The sequence below is a fragment of the Rhineura floridana genome, chromosome 16 (assembly GCF_030035675.1).
Source record: "Rhineura floridana isolate rRhiFlo1 chromosome 16, rRhiFlo1.hap2, whole genome shotgun sequence".
Taxonomy (NCBI): Eukaryota; Metazoa; Chordata; class Lepidosauria; order Squamata; family Rhineuridae; genus Rhineura; species Rhineura floridana.
Genome location: NC_084495.1, coordinates 4484364 through 4504862, shown reverse-complemented (window position 1 = coordinate 4504862; position 20499 = coordinate 4484364). Strand labels below are relative to the sequence as shown.

The following is a 20499-nucleotide window of genomic DNA, read 5'->3' as shown; positions in this document are numbered from 1 at the left end:
CTCTCGGATCCGCTGCACTGATATTCTGGCTGCCCCACAGAAAAACTCTGTGTGCATCTGTCCCATGGCAAGTGAGGGACAGGCTGCCAGGCTGAACTCTTTTCCATGACATGCTCTAGATCACCTTTTTGAAAACTAATTGTGTCCAGAATCTTCTTTAAGCAGGAGCTGGTATTTCTTGGGCAAAACAATGCTTTTCAGTGAGCATCATTAGTAATAGAATCACATTAACTTGATGTTTGTGAACTGAACACGTTTCAGAGCCCAGTTCATTGGAAGGGCAGGATCACTTAGAAGGAATCTATGACTGTTCCTGGTGTTTATACAGCGTATCACCTCCTGGATGATCCCAGTATCTGTGAAGACTTCCTGGTTCCTGGATCCAGTACAAAACCCACAGAATTAAATGCAAGGCGTGACTTGCTGTGCATTAAAAACCTCAGAAATCAGATTTTTTTAGGGGGGTGGAGTTATGCTGAAAAGCAGCCTTTAACGCAATACTTTTGATCATGATGGCTTTAAGCGGCGATAAGTGTCGACTTGAATACATTTAACATTCAATTAGAACTTCATTTTAAATCAGGCTATTTTTGAAAGACAATGCCTGCCATAATTGGATTTTTCTTTTCTTTTTTAAAAAATCCAATTGAAAAGTTTTAAAAATCTTATATCTTTAGTTTAGAGCCATGGATGATAGCTGAATATCTTCAGAGCCAAGATGCTCTCTATTAAAGAGCCCCACGATGGAGCACAAGAGCCTTTGCCTTGCATGCATGGAGCCTGATCACAGGGGGTACCACAAGTAGTACAAGGTCACGGGAGGAATCTGTGTTGGGGCTCAGAGGGGACATTGGCTTCTGCCTTCTTGGGCTCCTGGTGCGCTGAATGTGCCCTTGCTTTGAGGAGCTGGCTGTGCTGTGTGCGGCATCCAGAGGCTGCTCGAGGGAGCAACTGCCAGGCTCCACCTGCTTCTTCACTTGTCCTTTCCCCGTGTCTGTTGCCTGCCTTTTGGAGCTTCCCCCTTGAATGACCATTGTGCTTGGGTGGACAGATCATCAGGAAGGTAGATAATCCAGCCGTTCTCAACCACAGGGTGTGTGTGTGTGACCTGGGGATTTCTAAACTCTGAGCATGCTGGGAAGCTGCTGGCAGCAATGGCCTTAATACTTGGGCCCTGAGGGTGGGTAATCTTGAAAGTCATCCGGCCCCAGCTGGGTGCAGTTCCTTTGGAATGCAAAATGGGCCACAAAGGTCGTGGAATATACTGACAGTTACTAAAGTAACGTGCCATCATTTTCCAATTTGACACAGTTGAACTTTTTTTTTATTAAGTCTTTTATTTCGAGGTAAGTATACAAACTAACAATCAGCTCCTCTGATTTAAACTGTCTTTGCCTCTGGTATCTTCTGAAAAGCTCATCCGGCTGTATATAGAGTTACATTCTTGCCTATCAAATGACGGCCTTGTTTCTTCTTGTACAGTAAAATGCAGAGAAGGACGAGGCATCAGGGTGTGTTTTGTTCCAATTTTATCTATCTATCTGTCTATCTATTTATTCAATTTATATCCTGCCCTTCTCCTAGAAGGAGCCCAATTTTAAAGGGAAGATTGGCAAAGGAAGAACTGGAAGCGAGCCAAGCTTGATACTAGGAGGTATCTCTCTGGAGCGCTCCTTGCAAAGCAAGCAAACCGTGTGCATGAGGGAGTTTGATGCTTCCCATGGGCACCAGATGTTCCTGGACTGCACCACAGCCAGTTTGCAGGGGGGGGGATCCCAGGATTGAATGCTCCACCATGTATCTGGCCTAGAAAATTGGTGTGTTGGGGGGGAGGGAGCAGCCTTTTCCCAGCTGTGCTATTTTTTAAGGTTCAGGGAGATAAATTACAGGAGAGCCTTCAAGTTCTTTTCAAGTCTGGTTCGAGGTGGTACAGTTCAGGGAACTGTTTTGCGTGAGATAGACATTGGGACATAACCTCTGAAGTGTCAGAACTTTGTCGCTGTTTCTCTGATTAATGCAAGGACTCGGGGTCACAGTTAATTTGTGAGATACGATCCTGCGGGATGTGGCAGTGGTCAGTTGCCGAGAGGCCCTTTAATGGGGATTAGACAAATTTTTGGAGGGTAGCTCAATCAGGAGCTAGTATAGTAGCCACACCAGCTAAAATGGAACCTCCATGTGCAGGAGCATTGTAGGTTGAAATACCATATGCTGAGAAGCAGGTGGGGAGGGCTCTTGTTTTCCTGCTGTACTGGTGGCTTCCCAGAAGCGTCTGTGTGTCTGCTGTGGGAAGGAGGGTTCTGGGCTGGATGGACTTTTGCTTTGAGCCAAAGGTCTGAGCACTCGCATGTGGCTTGTGGAATTTCCACGTTAACATTGCCAAGACTTATCCAGACTCTGCCTGGCTTGTTCTGTGTTTCCTTTAGCTGGCTCTCTCCAGACATTTTTAAACGTGGCCAGCGCCCCTTTGCAGGATTTGTCAGGAGGGAGAGCCCTTTGTGCTCAGTTGCGCAAGTATTTTTGAATATGGTGGTGTTTCACTAAGATGGGCTGAAACTTCTCCTTTCTGCCCAGTCTGGTGTATCAGCTGCCCGGCCAGCTTGAGGGAGAAGCATTTCCCTGCCCCCCCCACTAGCTTTTCCTTTGGACTAATAAGCCAGGGCCCTAAAGGAGAGCCCATCATCTCTGAGGTTGCCCTAAAATAGATGGACTGGATCTTGGAGTTTGCTTCTTGCAGCCGGAATACTTGACCCCCCTCCCCAGGCCTTGCATTCATGTAAATTCAGCTGCATGGAGGCTGGCTGAGCTCTGGTGGCCGAAACTGGGCAAAACCAGAAACGAGCTCCTCTCTAGAACAACGTGGGTCTTATTGCTTGCAGTTTGAGAAAAGGAGTTGGCATTCAGACTGGCAAAGGGATGGCTTGGATGGTAATGGTGGCATGCCACAACTTGGGGATAGGCCAGCTCCTCTGTGTGTGTGTGTGTGGGGGGGTGCCAATTGAAAGCCTGCACTTGCCCCCTTGGAATTGCTTCTCCCCAAATGCGTCTCTCCCTTGCAAATGCATAGGCAGGTACTCTTAGGGACCCAGGCAGGTGGTCCATGCAGTTCAGCCCTGTCTCCGCTCCCTGGTAGTGGCTGTTCCTGGTTTTGGGCAAGGAAGCTTTCGGTAGGCAGAGGGGGTGCTCTGCCACCACACTGTTGCCCCCCTCCTTGCTTCTGCTTTCCTTCCAGTCTTGGAGCCCCACTGGAGAAAAGCAGTTCTGGGGAGGAACACATGGGCAGGAGAAGAATGTAACTGCCCCCTCTTGATTCTTCGCCCCCTTTTATGAAGTCGGAGGGGAGCCGTTTGGCTCTCAAATAGATGCCAAAATAATTTGGGAAACCTCAAAACATGTCCAGATTTATGTTTGTTACTTTATGAATTTCACTTGACTCTGTGAAGTGCCGCTCGCCATGGCGCTCCCCTCAGCCCTGGACTGGCTGATTCCATTCAGAATGAGGGCTGTGTGTGTGTGACGCCTTGTTCTCTGACTCAACAATGTTTAGCACTGGTATTTTTACCCGTAAGGCTGCTCTTAAAATAGTTAGGCCCTGTGCAACGCTAAGCAGTGGCATGGTCCCTGCCCCAAAGCGTACAGTTTAAAGGTAACGTTGGGGCTGCCTGTCGGGGGGGGGGTCTGGCTGTTTGATCCAGCTCTGTGGCAGGTGGCAAGGAAGCCTCTAAGCTGTTGGCAGAACGATGCTGGCAGGGGTGGAAGTCTGTCCGGCTGGATTCCTCCTTGGGCGTAGCATTTCAACCAGTCTGCGACTGTGTTGGAATTGCTTTTTAATATGTTGTTAAACCTTCTTTTAAAAAATGTTTTTAATCTTAGCAGATGTTTTGAAAACTTTTTTTAAGAAACGCTTTTAAAGATGTTTTGTTTTAATGTGTTTTAAAGTTTGTTATTATGATGTTTTAAAGGTTTTAGTGCTTTTGTTTGCTGTCCTGGACTCCTGCTGGGAGGAAGGGTGGGACATAAATCAAATAATCAAATAAATAAATAGCATTTGAGAAGAGTTGGGGGTGTTCAGTTAACGGAGGAGAAACTGGAGAAGAGGTTGGGGCCAGAGGACGTGTCCCCCAAGTGTACCCCCTTCAGCCTGTAAAATGTGGGGCTGGAGCTCATATTTTGCTTGCAATTCCTTGTTTTTACAGGACTCAATGCTGACAGGACACAGACAGCTGAAGGGGTTTCTGCCACAGCTCTCCTGCCCACCTTTTGTGGAGCATCTGGGTCAGGAGAAGGATGAGATGGGATGGGCCTTGCTCCACCTCTGCATGGGAGGTGGGGGTGGGAAGACTGCACAGGGGCGGCCTGAGGGCATGCAGGCCTGAGCACAGATCTGCTTTTCGACACACTGCCATAGGCTCTTGACAAAGGGCTACTTCCGGGAATGCAGAATCCTGTCCAGCTGAGTCCTGTGATGAGGAGGACGAGAGGGAGTCCATCTCCTGCCCCCCCCCCAGCCCCAACCTGTGGAGACACAGAATAAACCGTCTGCTGTTCTTCTGCAGAGTCAGACCATTGGTCCTTCTGGCTCAGTGGTGCCTATGCTGGCTGGCAGTCTAGGGTGCTTAATGTTGCCGCTTTGGGTCTTGCTCTTGACCTGGACTCCTTTTTAGATAGCATTTGTGTGTGTTATGTGCCTTCATGTCGATTACATCTTATGATGACCCTATGAATCTGCGACCTCCAGTAGCATCTGTTGTAAACCACCATTTCAGATCTTGTAAGTTCAGGTCTGTGTGAATCATGTCTTCTCATTATGTGTCCAAACTATGATAACCTCCGTTTCATCAGTTTAGCTTCTAGTGATGGTTCTGGTTTAATTTGTTCTTCTTGTTATGTGCCTTCAAGTCAATTACGACTTATGGCGACCCTATGAATCAGCGACCTCCAATAGCATCTGTCGTGAACCGCCCTGTTCAGATCTTGTAAGTTCAGGTCTGTGGCTTCCTTTATGGAATCAATCCATCTCTTGTTTGACCTTCCTCTTTTTCTACTCCCTTCTGTTTTTCCCAGCAGTATTGTCTTTTCTACTGAATTATGTCTTCTCATTATGTGTCCAAACTATGATAACCTCAGTTTCATCATTTCAGCTTCTAGTGACAGTTCTGGTTTAATTTGTTCTAAGTCCCAATTATTTGTCTCTTTTGCAGTCCATGGTATGTGCAAAGCTCTCCTCCAACTTTTTTCACTGTCCAACTTTCACATCCATACATAGAGATTGGGAATGCCATGGTGTGATGCGCTTCCTGGTTTGGTATGCTGGTATATTCCTTCTGTCAGGAAGAACTCAGGGCCTGAAGCAGAGCCGGAATGGGTTGTGTTTACGGGCACAGGCAATCGCCCAGTGCATGCTTGGCATGCACAAGGTCCTGGGTTCATTCTCAGGCATTTCCAGGTGGAATGTCCCTGGTCTGGAACTCTAGAGAACCAGTGTCAGGCAGTGTAGGTCAGTGGTTCCCAAAGTTTGTTCCCCACGGACCGCTTGGGAATTGTTGATGGTCTTGGCGAACCACTGAATGGTGTTTCTGAATATTTTTAGCAATTGTAATGCGTTGTGCTAGAGGCTGTATGATTCTTAATTGTACTTGTATTGCTACTTTTATTGCTTATATGGTACTACAATTTGCATTCCACAGAATTCAAATGAAATGAAAGAAGCAATGGCATTACAATTAAGAAACATTTTAAATATTGATTGCAGAAATGCTGTGGACCCCCGAATGAATCTTGCGGAGCGCGATTTGGGAATTCTTGGTATAGGCAATACTGAGCTGGATGGCCTTTGGTCTGACTTTGTGCAAGGCCTGGCCCAGTCACAGCGTCAGTCTTCTGCAACTGAGCACCCTGGGAAACTGCCGCTTTTTATCATTGCAGCGAGGCAGGGCCCCTTTTAGTTTTTTCACATTTCTTGATATGTATTTTGGAGATTTTTTAATTAGATTATAGAAATCGCTCTTCTCTTACTTATTTATTAAATTTATATTCTGCCTCCCAGTAAGAGCCCAGGATGGCAAACAAAAACACTAACAACACTTTAAAACAACTTAAAAACAGAAGACCTAAAACATATTAAAACAAAACATCTTAAAAAAATCTTTCCCCCCCTTTTTTTAACTTTAAAAGCAACTCCAAGGCAGATGCATGCTGGGATAAGGTCTCTGCTTAGAAGTTTTGTTGTAAGACGAAGGTCTTCAGTAGGTGCCGAAAAGATAACAGAGATGGCACCTGCCTAACATTTAAGGGGAGGGAATTCCACAGGGTAGGTGCCACCACACTAAAGGTCTGTTTCCTATGTGATGTGGAAGGGGACCTCCTGATAAGATGGCATCTGCAGGAGGCCCTCACCTGCAGAACGCAGGGATCAACTGGGTATATATAAAGTAAAGTGATTTTGATGCTGGAGCCTGAGAACTGGAGGTTTTCTTTCCGCTTGTCCCCTCTCACACCTGCACAGCCTTTCCCTTTGTTGGGTTTGGATTAAGGTTCATCTGTGCCGGCTCTCTGCCAGCTTACCCCCCTGCTTTGTTTTGCCGCCTCTGAATATTTGCATGTTCCTTTCTCGCTTGCTCTGCAAAACAGCCTGTCTGGCTGGGCCCCAAACAGGCGTGGATGTAAGAAGGCTTGGCCCTTTTTGTTCCCTTTGCTTAAAAGTGAGAAACCTTTGCTTGCATCGTGTGGATAGGGAGATGCAAAGTGAGCCTTTGCGAAGAGCAGGCAGCCTTAGAAATCTTGGTGCTGATTAAAACAAGGAGTGCCCAATTGCCTGCAGGCCTGCCTGCAAACCCGTTGCTGCTTTTGGGGCGAGTACAGTTCCTTTGTTCAGTTTTGTTGTAGTGATCTTGGTTGCCCACATGAGGGAGGTAGACAGTTTGTTCCAGACTGGGTTCTCCCCTCCCAGCAGTGAAGCTTGTTTTCCAGAGATGTTTTCCAGAGATGTTTTCCAGAGATGAAGTCAGATAACTGACTTCGGTTATGGCCAGATGATTATTTTTCTGGAGCAATGTCTCCAGCCCTGCTAGGGAAGCCTTTGCCCTCTTCAACGTTGGGAGCTTTGTGCCCTACAAAAGTGGGGAGGGTAATGAGATGAGTTGCGCTGCAATGCCCTTCTTTGCAGCTCTCAGGGTGGTAAAGTTGAATGAGGTGGAGCAACTTCTGACCTACACAGCTTCTTGATGACAGCTTTACCCCCTTATATGTGTGTAGTGCCGTCCCTCCACGCATACACGAGGTTGACATAGTTGCATGTGCCCCTTCCCCCCATTTTCACAGTCCAGTCTTAATCAAAATTGCACTGGGTACTTTTGTCCGGTTGGTTGTCATTTGTGTTACTGTTGGATAGGCGCCTGCAACAGAAATCACACCTGTCTACCACAGCAGGGGGGGACTGTGCTTCTGGGGGTGCATTCTAGCCTTTTGAGGCTGCAGCCCAAAGACTTCACCCTACAGAACTAGCATGACCGGAGGCCACGAAGAGTGCCACAAATGGATGTCTCTACTGCTGGCAGCGACGGCCCTGGAAATCTGGACTTCATCCAAAATCCCCATAATTTGCTCGCGCTTCCAGAAATATGCAAACGACTATAACTGTTTGCAGAGCGAGGGATCTTGGGGGCTGGTTATCTCTCCCTTTTGTGAGGCTGATGTGAATGGGGAGGAATGTGCCTGGCAGCCAAGCGGGGAGGAGTGAAGGTGATGCAGCGTCTCTGCTTTGCATGCAGCATATGGAAAGGATCTGCCTGCCATTGGCAGAGCGGCTTTGCTGAAGAGGCCACTTCAGCAGGGGACTCTCTGCGGTTTGTCCTCCCCAGCTGACACATCGCAGACCTTCCCCAGACTTGAAAGAGCTGGAGTTGAGTTTGCTTTTGAATCTGAGGATTTATAGCCCTTTTAGGCCTTGCCAATAAAAGCACCACCCCCCCCCCCTTAGGCAGAGCCTCCAGTCGCCTCTGCTCTGGGCGTCACAGCCGAGGGGCTTCAGCTATTCCTGAGCTCTCTTTCCCGCTGCCGGTGGCTTTGAATCTGTCGCAGAGGGCATCGGTGTACGAAAGCCAGGTGGGCAGGCAGACAGTTGCTGGGGCCATTTTGCCACAATGTGGCCTCTGCTTCTTCCCACCTCAGACGCATGGCACCTTTTGGGTGGAGTCGAATTTCAAGCCCCTTCCTTCAGAGAACGCGCAGTGTGTTAAAATGTTGTTAGTGTGGAGGCAAATAGCACCACATTCACAATCCTGAATCTTACAACAGCCCTGTATGTTAGGCCAGCATTGTCCCATGTTTCATAAGAACATAAGAAGAGCCTGCTGGATCAGGCCAGTGGCCCATCTAGTCCAGCATCCTGTTCTCACAGTGGCCAACCAGGTGCCTGGGGGAAGCCCGCAAGCAGGACCCGAGTGCAAGAACACTCTCCCCTCCTGAGGCTTCCGGCAACTGGTTTTCAGAAGCATGCTGCCTCTGACTAGGGTGGCAGAGTACAGCCATCATGGCTAGTAGCCATTGATAGCCCTGTCCTCCATGAATTTGTCTAATCTTCTTTTAAAGCCGTCCAAGCTGGTGGCCATTACTGCATCTTGTGGGAGCAAGTTCCATAGTTTAACTATGCGCTGAGTAAAGAAGTACTTCCTTTTGTCTGTCCTGAATCTTCCAACATTCAGCTTCTTTGAATGTCCACGAGTTCTAGTATTATGAGAGAGGGAGAAGAACTTTTCTCTATCCACTTTCTCAATGCCATGCATAATTTTATACACTTCTATCATGTCTCCTCTGACCCGCCTTTTCTCTAAACTAAAAAGCCCCAAATGCTGCAACCTTTCCTCGTAAGGGAGTCGCTCCATCCCCTTGATCATTCTGGTTGCCCTCTTCTGAACCTTTTCCAACTCTATAATATCCTTTTTGAGATGAGGCGACCAGAACTGTACACAGTATTCCAAATGCGGCCGCACCATAGATTTATAGAATGGCATTATGATATCGGCTGTTTTATTTTCAATACCTTTCCTAATTATCGGTAGCATGGAATTTGCCTTTTTCACAGCTGCCGCACACTGGGTCAACATTTTCATCGTGCTGTCCACTACAACCCCGAGGTCTCTCTCCTGGTCGGTCACCGCCAGTTCAGACCCCATGAGCGTATATGTGAAATTAAGATTTTTTGCTCCAATATGCATAATTTTACACTTGTTTATATTGAATTGCATTTGCCATTTTTCCGCCCATTCACTCAGTTTGGAGAGGTCTTTTTGGAGCTCTTCGCAATCCCTTTTTGTTTTAACAACCCCGAACAATTTAGTGTCATCAGCAAACTTGGCCACTTCACTGCTCACTCCTAATTCTAGGTCATTAATGAACAAGTTGAAAAGTACAGGTCCCAATACCGATCCTTGAGGAACTCCACTTTCTACAGCCCTCCATTGGGAGAACTGTCCGTTTATTCCTACTCTCTGCTTTCTGCTTCTTAACCAATTTCTTATCCACAAGAGGACCTCTCCTCTTATTCCATGACTGCTAAGCTTCCTCAGAAGCCTTTGGTGAGGTACCTTGTCAAACGCTTTTTGAAAGTCTAAGTACACTATGTCCACTGGATCACCTCTATCTATATGCTTGTTGACACTCTCAAAGAATTCTAATAGGTTACTGAGACAGGACTTTCCCTTGCAGAAGCCATGCTGGCTCTGCTTCAGCAAGGCTTGTTCTTCTATGTGCTTAGTTAATCTAGCTTTAATAATACTTTCTACCAGTTTTCCAGGGACAGAAGTTAAGCTAACTGGCCTGTAATTTCCGGGATCCCCTCTGGATTCCTTTTTGAAGATTGGCGTTACATTTGCCACTTTCCAGTCCTCAGGGACGGAGGAGGACCCAAGGGACAAGTTACATATTTTAGTTAGCAGATCAGCAATTTCACATTTGAATTCTTTGAGAACTCTCGGGTGGATGCCATCTGGGCCCGGTGATTTGTCAGTTTTTATATTGTCCATTAAGCTTAGAACTTCCTCTCTCGTTACCACTATTTGTCTCAGTTCCTCAGAATCCCTTCCTGCAAATGTTAGTTCAGGTTCAGGGATCTGCCCTATATCTTCCACTGTGAAGACAGATGCAAAGAATTCATTTAGCTTCTCTGCAATCTCCTTATCGTTCTTTAGTACACCTTTGACTCCCTTATCATCCAAGGGTCCAATTGTCTCCCTAGATGGTCTCCTGCTTTGAATGTATTTATAGAATTTTTTGTTGTTGGTTTTTATGTTCTTAGCAATGTGCTCCTCAAATTCTTTTTTAGCATCCCTTATTGTCTTCTTGCATTTCTTTTGCCAGAGTTTGTGTTCTTTTTTATTTTCTTCATTCGGACAAGACTTCCATTTTTTGAAGGAAGACTTTTTGCCTCTAAGAGCTTCCTTGACTTTGCTTGTTAACCATGCTGGCACCTTCTTGGCCCTGGCGGTACCTTTTCTGATCTGCGGTATGCACTCCAGTTGAGCTTCTAATATAGTGTTTTTAAACAACTTCCAAGCATTTTCGAGTGATGTGACCCTCTGGACTTTGTTTTTCAGCTTTCTTCAGGGAGAGGCTGAGACAGTGCAAGGTGAGATTCATTATTCTTTATTCCTGGGCCGCCATTCTCAAAAAATAGCCCAAGATGACTTGCAGAAATATAAATAAAAAGATAAGATATGCAAAGCCAAACACTAAAGCAACAGAAGAAGAATAAAAATGCACATCCCGTAAGAATTAACAAAATCCACACCAGTAAAATAATGCAATTAACCAAAAACAGGAAAAGCAGTCCAAGGGGCTGCCTGCTTTGTAGCTCAGCCATGCTGGGCAGGAGCAATGGGTGTTAGAGTGGAAAACATCTGGAGGCACCAGCTGGGAAAGGCTCTAAACATCTCCTAGGGAAGCTGCTTGGAGCCTCTTGCAACAGCCGTTGTATGAAACAAGGGGGGTTGAAATGGTAGGAAAAGCATCGTTGGTCTTGCCCTGTCCTTGGATTTTGCAGGGGCTGAAACTGCTCAGGGTGGGCACTTACATGGAATCTGTGGTCTACTTTAAAAAAAAATCACCTTCAGTTTCTAAAATTGTAGTAATGGCTAGAGTTTTAACTTTATTTTATTATCCAAAGTGCACTACAAGAGTTGAAAGTGGGACATGCAGAGTTATCCCATTTTATCCCCGCACTGACTCTGGAGAGGTAGGCTAGACGGTGAGAGTGGGACTGGCCCAGTCGGCTCACTTAGGGGGCTTCATGGCGCTTAATATCCAGGACACCACACTGGCTCTGCAGGTGTAAAGGAGAGTTTATTTATTTATTTATTTATTTAAAATATTTATACCCCGCCCTTCTCCAAAGACTCAGGGCGGCTTACAATTAAAACAATAATTAGATTAAAAACCAGAACAATTAAAATCAAACAAGAATACAATTAAACAATTAAAAGTACATTAAATCAAAATAGATTAAAAAGGAATAACATTATTAATTAAAAGCCCGTCTAAATAAAACAGTCTTCAACTGGGCACGGAAAGACGATAACGAGGGAGCGATACGAACCTCATTGGGGAGGGAGTTCCATAATCTAGGGGCAGCCACTGAGAAGGCCCTATGCTGTGTCTGCGCAAGAAAAACTTGCGAAGAAGGTGGAATAGTGAGAAGAGTCTCACCAGATGATCTCAAAGGCCGAGCAGGTTCATAAGGGGAGATACGATCTAACAGATAGCCTGGACCTAGGCCGTATTTATTTATTTATTTATTTTTAAAACTTATATACCGCCCGACTAGCAATAGCTCTCTGGGCGGTGAACATAGATACAATAAAATACAATATAATACAAAAACATCAGTCTAAAATCAAATTTCACAATCTAAAAACAGCAAAGGCTAAAATCAAATTACAAACATTACAATCATTAACAAAAAAATTAAAATGCCTCGGAGTAGAGAAAGGTTTTAACCTGGCGCCGAAAGGATGATAGTGTCGGCGCCAGGCGAACCTCCTCGGGGAGACTATTCCATAGTTCGGGGGCCACCGCTGAGAAGGCCCTTGATCTTGTCACTGCCCTCCGGGCCTCCCTATGAGTCGGGACCCGGAGGAGGGCCTTCGTAGCAGACCGTAGTGTACGAGCCGGTTCATAGCGGGAGAGGCGTTCCGACAGAAATTGAGGTCCCGCGCCGTATAAGGCTTTATAGGTTAATACCAACACTTTGAATTTGGCCCGGAAGCGTATTGGAAGCCAGTGCAAGCGGGCCAAAACAGGTGTTATATGGTCAGACCGCTTCGTACTTGTTAGCAGTCTGGCCGCCGCATTTTGCACCAGCTGTAGCTTCCGAACCGTCTTCAGAGGTAGCCCTACATAGAGCGCATTACAGTAATCCAAACGTGAGGTTACCAGAGCATGTACTACTGATGTAAGATCCTCCTTACTCAGGTAGGGACGTAGCTGGGCTACCAATCGAAGTTGGTAGAACGCATTCCGTGCCACCGAGGCTACATGAGCCTCAAGTGACAGGGAAGAGTCTAGAACGACTCCCAGACTATGAACCTGTTCCTTTAGGGGGAGTGTAACCCCATCCAGGACAGGATATGTATCCACCATCTGATTGGAAAAACCATCCACCAACAGCATCTCAGTCTTATCAGGATTGAGTCTCAGTTTGTTAGTTCTCATCCAGTCCATTGTCGCGTCCAGGCAACGGTTCAGCACATTGACCGCCTCACCTGAGGAAGATGAAAAGGAGAAGTAGAGCTGTGTGTCATCAGCGTACTGATGACAACGCACTCCAAAACTCCTGATGACCGCACCCAACGGCTTCATATAGATGTTAAAAAGCATGGGAGACAAAACCGAACCCTGCGGGACCCCACATTGGAGTACCCACGGTGTCGAGCAATGTTCCCCAAGCACTATCTTCTGGAGACGGCCTGCCAAGTAGGAGCGGAACCACTGCCACGCAGTGCCTCCAACTCCCAACTCCGCAAGCCTCTCCAGAAGGATACCATGGTCGATGGTATCAAAAGCCGCTGAGAGATCAAGGAGAATCAACAGAGTTACACTCCCTCTGTCTCTCTCCCGACATAGATCATCAAACAGGGCGACCAAGGCCGTCTCAGTGCCGAAACCGGGCCTGAAACCCGATTGAAATGGATCTAGATAATCGGTTTCATCCAATAGCGCCTGGAGCTGGTCAGCAACCACTCGTTCCAAGATCTTGCCGAGATATGGAACATTTGCCACTGGTCTGTAGCTGCTGAAATCCTCTGGGTCCAGGGAAGGCTTTTTCAGGAGTGGTCTCACTGCTGCCTCCTTCAGACAGCCAGGGACCACTCCCTCTCGCAAGGAGGCATTTATCACTTCCCTCGCCCAGCCAACTGTTCCCTCCTTGCCAGTTTTTATTAGCCAAGAGGGGCAAGGATCTAGTACCGAAGTGGTTGCACGTACCTGTCCAAGCACCTTGTCCACATCCTCGAACTGAACCGACTGAAACTCATCCAACAAAACATGATAAGACTGTGCACCAGACACCTCACTAGGGTTAACTGCTATAAAATGAGAGTCTAGGTCCCAACGAATGCGTAAGATCTTATGCTGGAAGTGCTCAGCAAACTCATTGCAGCGGGCCACCGAAGTATCTACAGTGTCCTGAAGGCCTAGATGGAGTAGCCCTCGGACAACTCTAAAAAGCTCCGCTGGGCGGGAGAGAGATGCCTTAATAGTGGCGGCGAAATATTGTTTTTTCGCCGCCCTCACCGCTCCTATATACCGCTTGGTGAAAGCACAAACCAGCGTATAGTTGCATTCATCAGGAGTTCGTCTCCATCTCCGCTCAAGCCACCTCCTATCTTGCTTCATCTCCCTCAACTCTGGAGTATACCAAGGAGCTGAATGAGCTCTGCAAAGGAGAGGGCGCGCAGGAGCGATCGTGTCGACAGCCCAGGCCATCTCCGCATTCCACAGATTAACCAGGGCTTCAACAGGAGCGCCGGTCCTATCAGCCGGAAAATCCCCCAGAGCCCTTTGAAAACCTTCAGGATTCATTAGTCTCCGGGGGCGGACCAATTTAATAGGTCCCCCACCCTTGCGGAGGGAAAAGGTCGCTGAAAGTCTAAACTTCAGCAAGCAGTGATCTGTCCATGACAAAGGGAGAGATGTAAAACTCCCCACATCCAGATCACTATCCCCATGTCCAGTAACAAAAATAAGGTCGAGTGTATGCCGCGATATATGTGTTGGGCCACTAACATATTGGGACAGCCCCATGGTTGTCATGGAGTCCATGAAGTCCTGAGCCGCCCCAGACAAAGTAGCCTCGGCATGAATGTTGACATCCCCCAGTACTAATAGTCTAGGGGATCTCAACAATACCTCCGAGACCACTTCCATCAACTCAGTTAAGGAAGCCACTGGGCAGCAAGGTGGGCGGTACACCAGAAGGATTCCTAGTCTGTCCCTCTGGCCCAACACAAGGTGCAAACATTCCAGACCAGTAGTTGTATGGACATGGTGCTTGGTGAGTGAGATGGAACTCTTATAGACCACAGCAACCCCACCTCCCTGACCCTCAGATCTACCATGATGCTGAACCAAATACCCCGGTGGACAGATCTGGGAGAGACTAACTCCTCCCTGTTCGCCCACCCAGGTCTCGGTTATGCGTGCCAGATCTGCTGCCTCGTCCATAATCAAATCATGGACGAGGGGTTTTTTATTATGAACTGATCTGGCATTAAAGAGCAGCAACTGGAGATCTGAGAGTTGGCTGAGAGGACAACCAACAACCCTGCAGGTATGAGAAGGACCGGAACAAGGCACAGCCACAACATGTCTGGGCCGCGTTCCCCTTACCTGGCACGTCCTACTCATAACACCATACCTCCCTCTGCCCGTCACTACGGCAATTGGGGCCCCCTCATGTCTCCCCGCTAGATGGAAAGATCTCTTCCCCAGGCACATTATAAACTATAAATACAAAAAGAAAAATACAAAAAACTCAAATACATAAAATACACACTCTCACAACATGCATTCATATAAGCACCCAGAAAGAAAGCAGCAAGAGCAGCAGCCTCTCCTTCCCTTGGGGCGATGGTCTCTTCCTCCTGCAGGCACTGGGTCTCCCAGACCACCTCAGCCAGCCGGCTTATGTATCCCTCCAAAGAGGGACAGGTGATGGCAATTAGTCACAGCTGGCTGGGTACCTGGGACCTGGTCCTGCAGGAGGTACGTCTGCCAGGCAGCAGTCCCACTGGGAAGGGTGGTGGAGGTGGTGTTCCAACAGCAGCAGCAACAGCAGCAGGCTCTCCTTCCCTGGGTGGCAATGTTCTCCTTCTTCCTGCAGGCACTGGGTCTCCCAGGCCACCTCAGCCAGCCGGCTTATGTATCCCTCCAAAGAGGGACAGGTGATGGCAATTAGTCACAGCTGGCTGGGTACCTGGGACCTGGTCCTGCAGGAGGCACGTCTGCCAGGCAGCAGTCCCACTGGGAAAAGTGGTGTAGGTGGTGTTCCAACAGCAGCAGCAGCAACAGCAGCAGGCTCTCCTTCCTTGGGTGGCAATGTTCTCCTTCTTCCTGCAGGCACTGGGTCTCCCAGGCCACCTCGGCCAGCCGGCTTATGTATCCCTCCAGAGAGGGACAGGTGGTAAGAATCAGTCCTGGCTGGCTGGGTACCTGGGGCCTGGTCCTGCCAGGCAGAAATCCCTCAGGGAAGGGTGGTGGAGGTGGTGGTCCCACAGCAGCAGCAGCAGCACAGCAGCAGCAGCCTCTCCTTCCCTTGGGCAATGGTCTCTTCCTCCTGCAGGCCCTGGGTCTCCCAGGCTTTGGGCTTTATAGGTCAAAACCAGCACTTTGAATTGTGCCCGGAAGCAAATTGGCAGCCAGTGGAGCTGGTACAACAGAGAGGTTGTATGTTCTCTAAGTCCAGCACCAGTTAACATTCTGGCTGCAGCTCTTTGTACCAATTTAAGTTTCCGAGCAGTCTTCAAGGGCAGCCCCACGTAGAGCGCGTTACAGTAGTCTAATCGGGATGTAACTAGTGCATGTGTCACCATAGTCAAGTCTGACAAATGGGCTGGTTCAGATGCTGTGGGGCCACTCCAATAAACCACCTCCCTGCCACATCTGAACCTACTCCATTAGCTAGTTTGTGGGAGCGTGAATAAGTCTTCCTCTTGTGGCTGGGCGCAGACAAGTTGCTGCTGCCTTAAATCCGTTTCCTGGTGCTCACAAAATGGGAAGCTGTAGCTTAAGAAACGAAGAAGTCCACTATAGCCAAGTGTGGGCAGAAATGCTGCCCTTTCAGGCCCCGATCCACTGTGGCTTCCTGGAGCCGCTCTGTAATGTCTGTAGCAGAACAGCAAATCTGGTGCACGCTGCAGCTACCTGGGCAAGGCACTATGTACATGCAAAGTGATGAAATGGCGCATACAACTAATTCTTAACAACTCCCCTAGAGGGTAGGCCAGTATTACTGGGCTTTGAAAGGATGGGAGCTTGAAGTTAAACGAATCTGCATCTGTTTTTTCTTATATCTGATCTGTCTCTTTGGTCTGCCAATAAAATACTGTATGTGGGAAGAAGAAATTCAATACTGAAACACAAACTTAAAAGAAATTCACCCAATAAAAAAAGGGGGAAAAATCCCCAAAGGGTAAGTGTGCAATTACTTGTGTTACAAAAAAATGTAACAGTGATTCATAGGAAATGCAATAAAAGCAGTATCTCTGCATATGTGTTACCAGAGACTTCAAAGTGCACGAGTACACTTAAAGTAAGTGCAAGTGAAAAGATCTTGGATGCAGAGTCCATGTTGACAATAGTTATACATTTCCTAGCCAGCTGTGATGGAAAAATTCGGAATCTTAAATTTTTGTTTTAAGCCTATGGGAGTTTTGAGGGTGAAGAGATGTTATAATAAGCATTTAAGAGCTGCCGCAGAACTGCCTTCAGCCCCTGGTGGGTGTCGAGCTTTGGATGTGCCAGAGTATGTGAGAGAGAGATGGCTCAGAAAATTGGAATAGGCTAGTTTTCTGCTTCTTCTTGTGCACCAAGGATGTTGTTCATGCTACTTACACACACACGAGCATGCACATGTTTGCATTCTGTCTTCACCTTTACTAAAAACAAAATTAATAGAAAAAAAGATAAGCATTGGCAAATCAAGTCATAGAACTGCTCTGTGGTATATGTCATTGATGGTACAGTCACTAGCCAGGAAGCTCTCTCCACAGCCCGCTGTTCCCTATTCAAGCAAAGTCACTCCTAAAATCTGCAGAACCACTTTCCTCAAAGCTTGCTCTAGGAGAAGATGACATGCATCAGCTTGCAGACCAGTGGAGGCGCTACCAGCCTGCCACCAACACTCTTTAAATGCTACCTGTGTTTGTTTATATTATTTGTTTATATTCCTTTCAGGATACAAATCCTTACAATGTGGTCTTCAGCCCATACGCTGTACACCCGTGGGGTCTGAGCTGGCAGTGGCTGACCAGGAATGAGACCTTGGGGTCGTAGTGGATTGCTCAGTGAAGATGTCAACCCAGTGTGTGACAACTGCGAAGAAGGCAAATTCCTTGCTAGGGATCATTAGGAAAGGAACTGAAAATAAAACGGCCAGTATCACAATGCCGTTATATAAATCTATGGTGTGGAGGCAGTTGGAATACTGTGCATAGTTCTGGTCGCCTGACCTCAAAAAGGATATTGTAGAGTTGGAAAACGTTCAGAAAAGGGCAATGGGAATGATCAGGGGAATGGAGTGGCACCCCTTTGAAGAAAGGCTGCAGCATTTGGGGCTTTTTAGTTTAGAGAAAAGGCAAGTAATAGGTAATATGAAAGAAGTGTACAAAATTATGCAAGGCATGGAGAAAGTGGACTGAGGAAAGTTTTTCTCCCTCTCAACACTAGAACTCATGCACATCCAATGATGCTGAATGTTGGAGGAGTCAGGACAGACAAAAGAAAGTCCTTCACACAGCTCCCACAAGAGGTAGAGATGGCCACCAACTTGAATGGCTTTAAAATAGGATTAGACAGTTTCCTGGAGGATAAGGCTATCCGTGGCTACTTGCTGTGATAGCTGCGCTCTGCCTCCACAGTCACGGGCGGGATGCTGGAAACTGCAGGAGGGGAGAGTTGCTCTTGCACTCTGGTCCTACTTGCGGGCATCTGGTGGGCCACTTTGAAAACAGGATCCTGGACTGGATGGGCCAGTGGCTGATCCAGCAGGCTTTATTTATGTTCTGTTCACCCCCTTCTCCCTCCCTTCTCCCCCGCCCCCACTGTTTTCACCTTCTTTATCCAAAGAGCTCGTAGGGCTGCACAGCACTCTGTTCGCTGGATAATCATAAAGAGAAGCGCCACAGCAGCTGTGATCCTCCCTGAGCCTTTGGGGCAGGGTGGGCTATACATGAAAATCAGCCAGCATAGCATGGCACAGATACAGAGATAACTGGTCTTCAGGGGTTCTGTGTCACAAAGTAGCCTTCCTGTGCCTGCTGAGGATCTGGCTTCCCTTTCAATGTGAGGCAGCAAGCTCCCATCTGAGCCATCGCAGAAGACAGTCTTGCATTTTTGGATGGCTTCCAAAGGGGTTTAAGTTCATGGAGGATAGTGGCTACTAGTTGCAGTGGCTGTCTGTAGTGCCTCCAGCATTGGAGTTGCCATGCCTGTAGATGCCAGGTGCTGCCGATGGGGAGAGTGCTCTGACACTGTGGTCCTGCTTGTGGGCCTTCCCATGGGGGCATCTGTCTGTCTCATGTTCTTTTACTCCTCTGGAGGATGCCATCCTCAGATACCTGCTAAACACGGAGATGTGCCGTGATTGTGCAGGGCAAGTGTAGCTGGGAAGGCATTGTTTGTCATCTTGCTGCTCAGGGTTGTTCTCTGGAGAGTTGGCAACCCCACCTTAGAGATTCCCAGGAGCTGCTAAATAATAATTTAAAAATGTAATTGATAGAACTATTGGAGTGTTGAAGGTGTAACTGCATCCTCGGGCATCACACAACCTGCGAGGCAGGTCACATTGGCCCCTGTGTTGCAGCCAAGAGAACAGCCTATTGCCCACTTATTTCGATATCGCCATAACGGCCGTGACTCTGAACAGAGTGGCATAAGAGAGGGCAGATACCTGCCCTGGAGAACCTGCACTCTAAACTTCAGCAGAGGCAAAAGCTGACAAGGGGGTGAAGTGAGCTGGCCTGAGGTGGGATTGAAAGAAGTCACGGATGTCTGGGTCACAGGGAGCCCCATCGTGGTTCATTGGGGGTTCTTTATGCAGCCTTGTTTTGCACAGAGTAGTGGCCGCCAGGGGCTCCAGCCTAAGGGATTGTAACCCCCACCATCTTCCAGCCCTTATCTAATCCTGGCATGTAGGAATTTGAAATATTTCCCCATGTCTCTGTCTCTGATGACAGGGAGGCCTTTTGTTGGGTGGGGCAAGGCAGGAGGCGGCCCGCAAAGAGGCTGGGTGCTTGCTTTGGCCTCTCTCCGAAGGGCAGGTGGTTCTGGAGTAGCCCCAGGTGCTCGGCTGGCTGGCCTCCTTGGCTGGGGCCTGCTGCAGACTCCCTCCTCGGCCCACGTGGCCCCATTTCAGCTTCCAAGACCCATAGATGGTTGCCTGCTTTAGTTGTGCATGTTCAAACCTTCCCTAGCTGTTTAAGTACAACTTCAGGAAAAAAGTCTAGAGGAACGACAGTAATAATTATTGTATTACAAATCGTTTCCTTTTTAATAGGCCCTGTTGGATCACTTAGTCTGCTGAATGCATTGCTCCATTTCTTCCTCCCCCTTTCCTCCCCTTCTGAAGCCCTCTTGTTCCCGCAAGTTTTTCCAGCGGCTTCATATTTCTGCTTAAGAAATCCCTGTGAAAAAATGCTCTGTATTTGAGAGCCTTTTTTGGAATTGTTTCCTTGTTATAGTGCCAGCAAGGGGGGGGAGGAAGGTGTGTGGGGGGGGGCAGAGAGGTTTTTTTTTTTTAATGGACTTGCTAGCCTGGCCCCCACAGATGATGGGAGGGGAGGGTTAATTTTCCTTGGCCAGTGGCAGTCACAGTTCAGTGAGAGGGTGCTGGGCAACTCCTGGCCTTGGATGTGGGTGGAGTGTGGGATGATGCATGCCTAAAAGCCTTCAGGGACTCTGCTGTTCCACAAGCAGAGGGAACGCTTCTTCTGGATTCAACACCTGGCCCCCCCATTTGACACCCCAGGAGGAGAAGCCCACAGAAGGGTGGGGTCCTTCCACTTAAGGCACTTGTTCAGCACCTGTGGAAAGGCCAGGGCATTGCGGGCTGGATCACACGTGCACATCCTTCTGTGATGACTCTTACATCAACTGACGACTTGCGTGTGTGAGTGAGGTATCACAGGGTGGCTTTCAGCACGGGCTGGCCATGTGACAAGCCATTTGGTGGATCTGCACGAAGGGCCAGTCTGGATGCCCATTATTATGTGGGGCAACATTTGGGAAAGG

At 47.9% G+C, this 20499-nt stretch overlaps 1 protein-coding gene across 3 annotated transcripts in view; it reads left to right on the top strand.

Annotated features, from left to right (window-relative positions):
- Nucleotides 1-20499, top strand: part of EFNB1 (ephrin B1) — a 130996-nt gene that overhangs the window by 8396 nt on the left and 102101 nt on the right. Inside the window, exon 2 of one of the 3 annotated variants that reach the window (XM_061598331.1) lies at nucleotides 10593-10624. The exons of the other annotated variants lie outside the window; for them this stretch is intronic. The gene's annotated coding sequence lies outside the window, so the exon portion shown is untranslated. The remainder of the gene's footprint in view (nucleotides 1-10592; nucleotides 10625-20499) is intronic. 3 annotated transcript variants of the gene reach the window in all.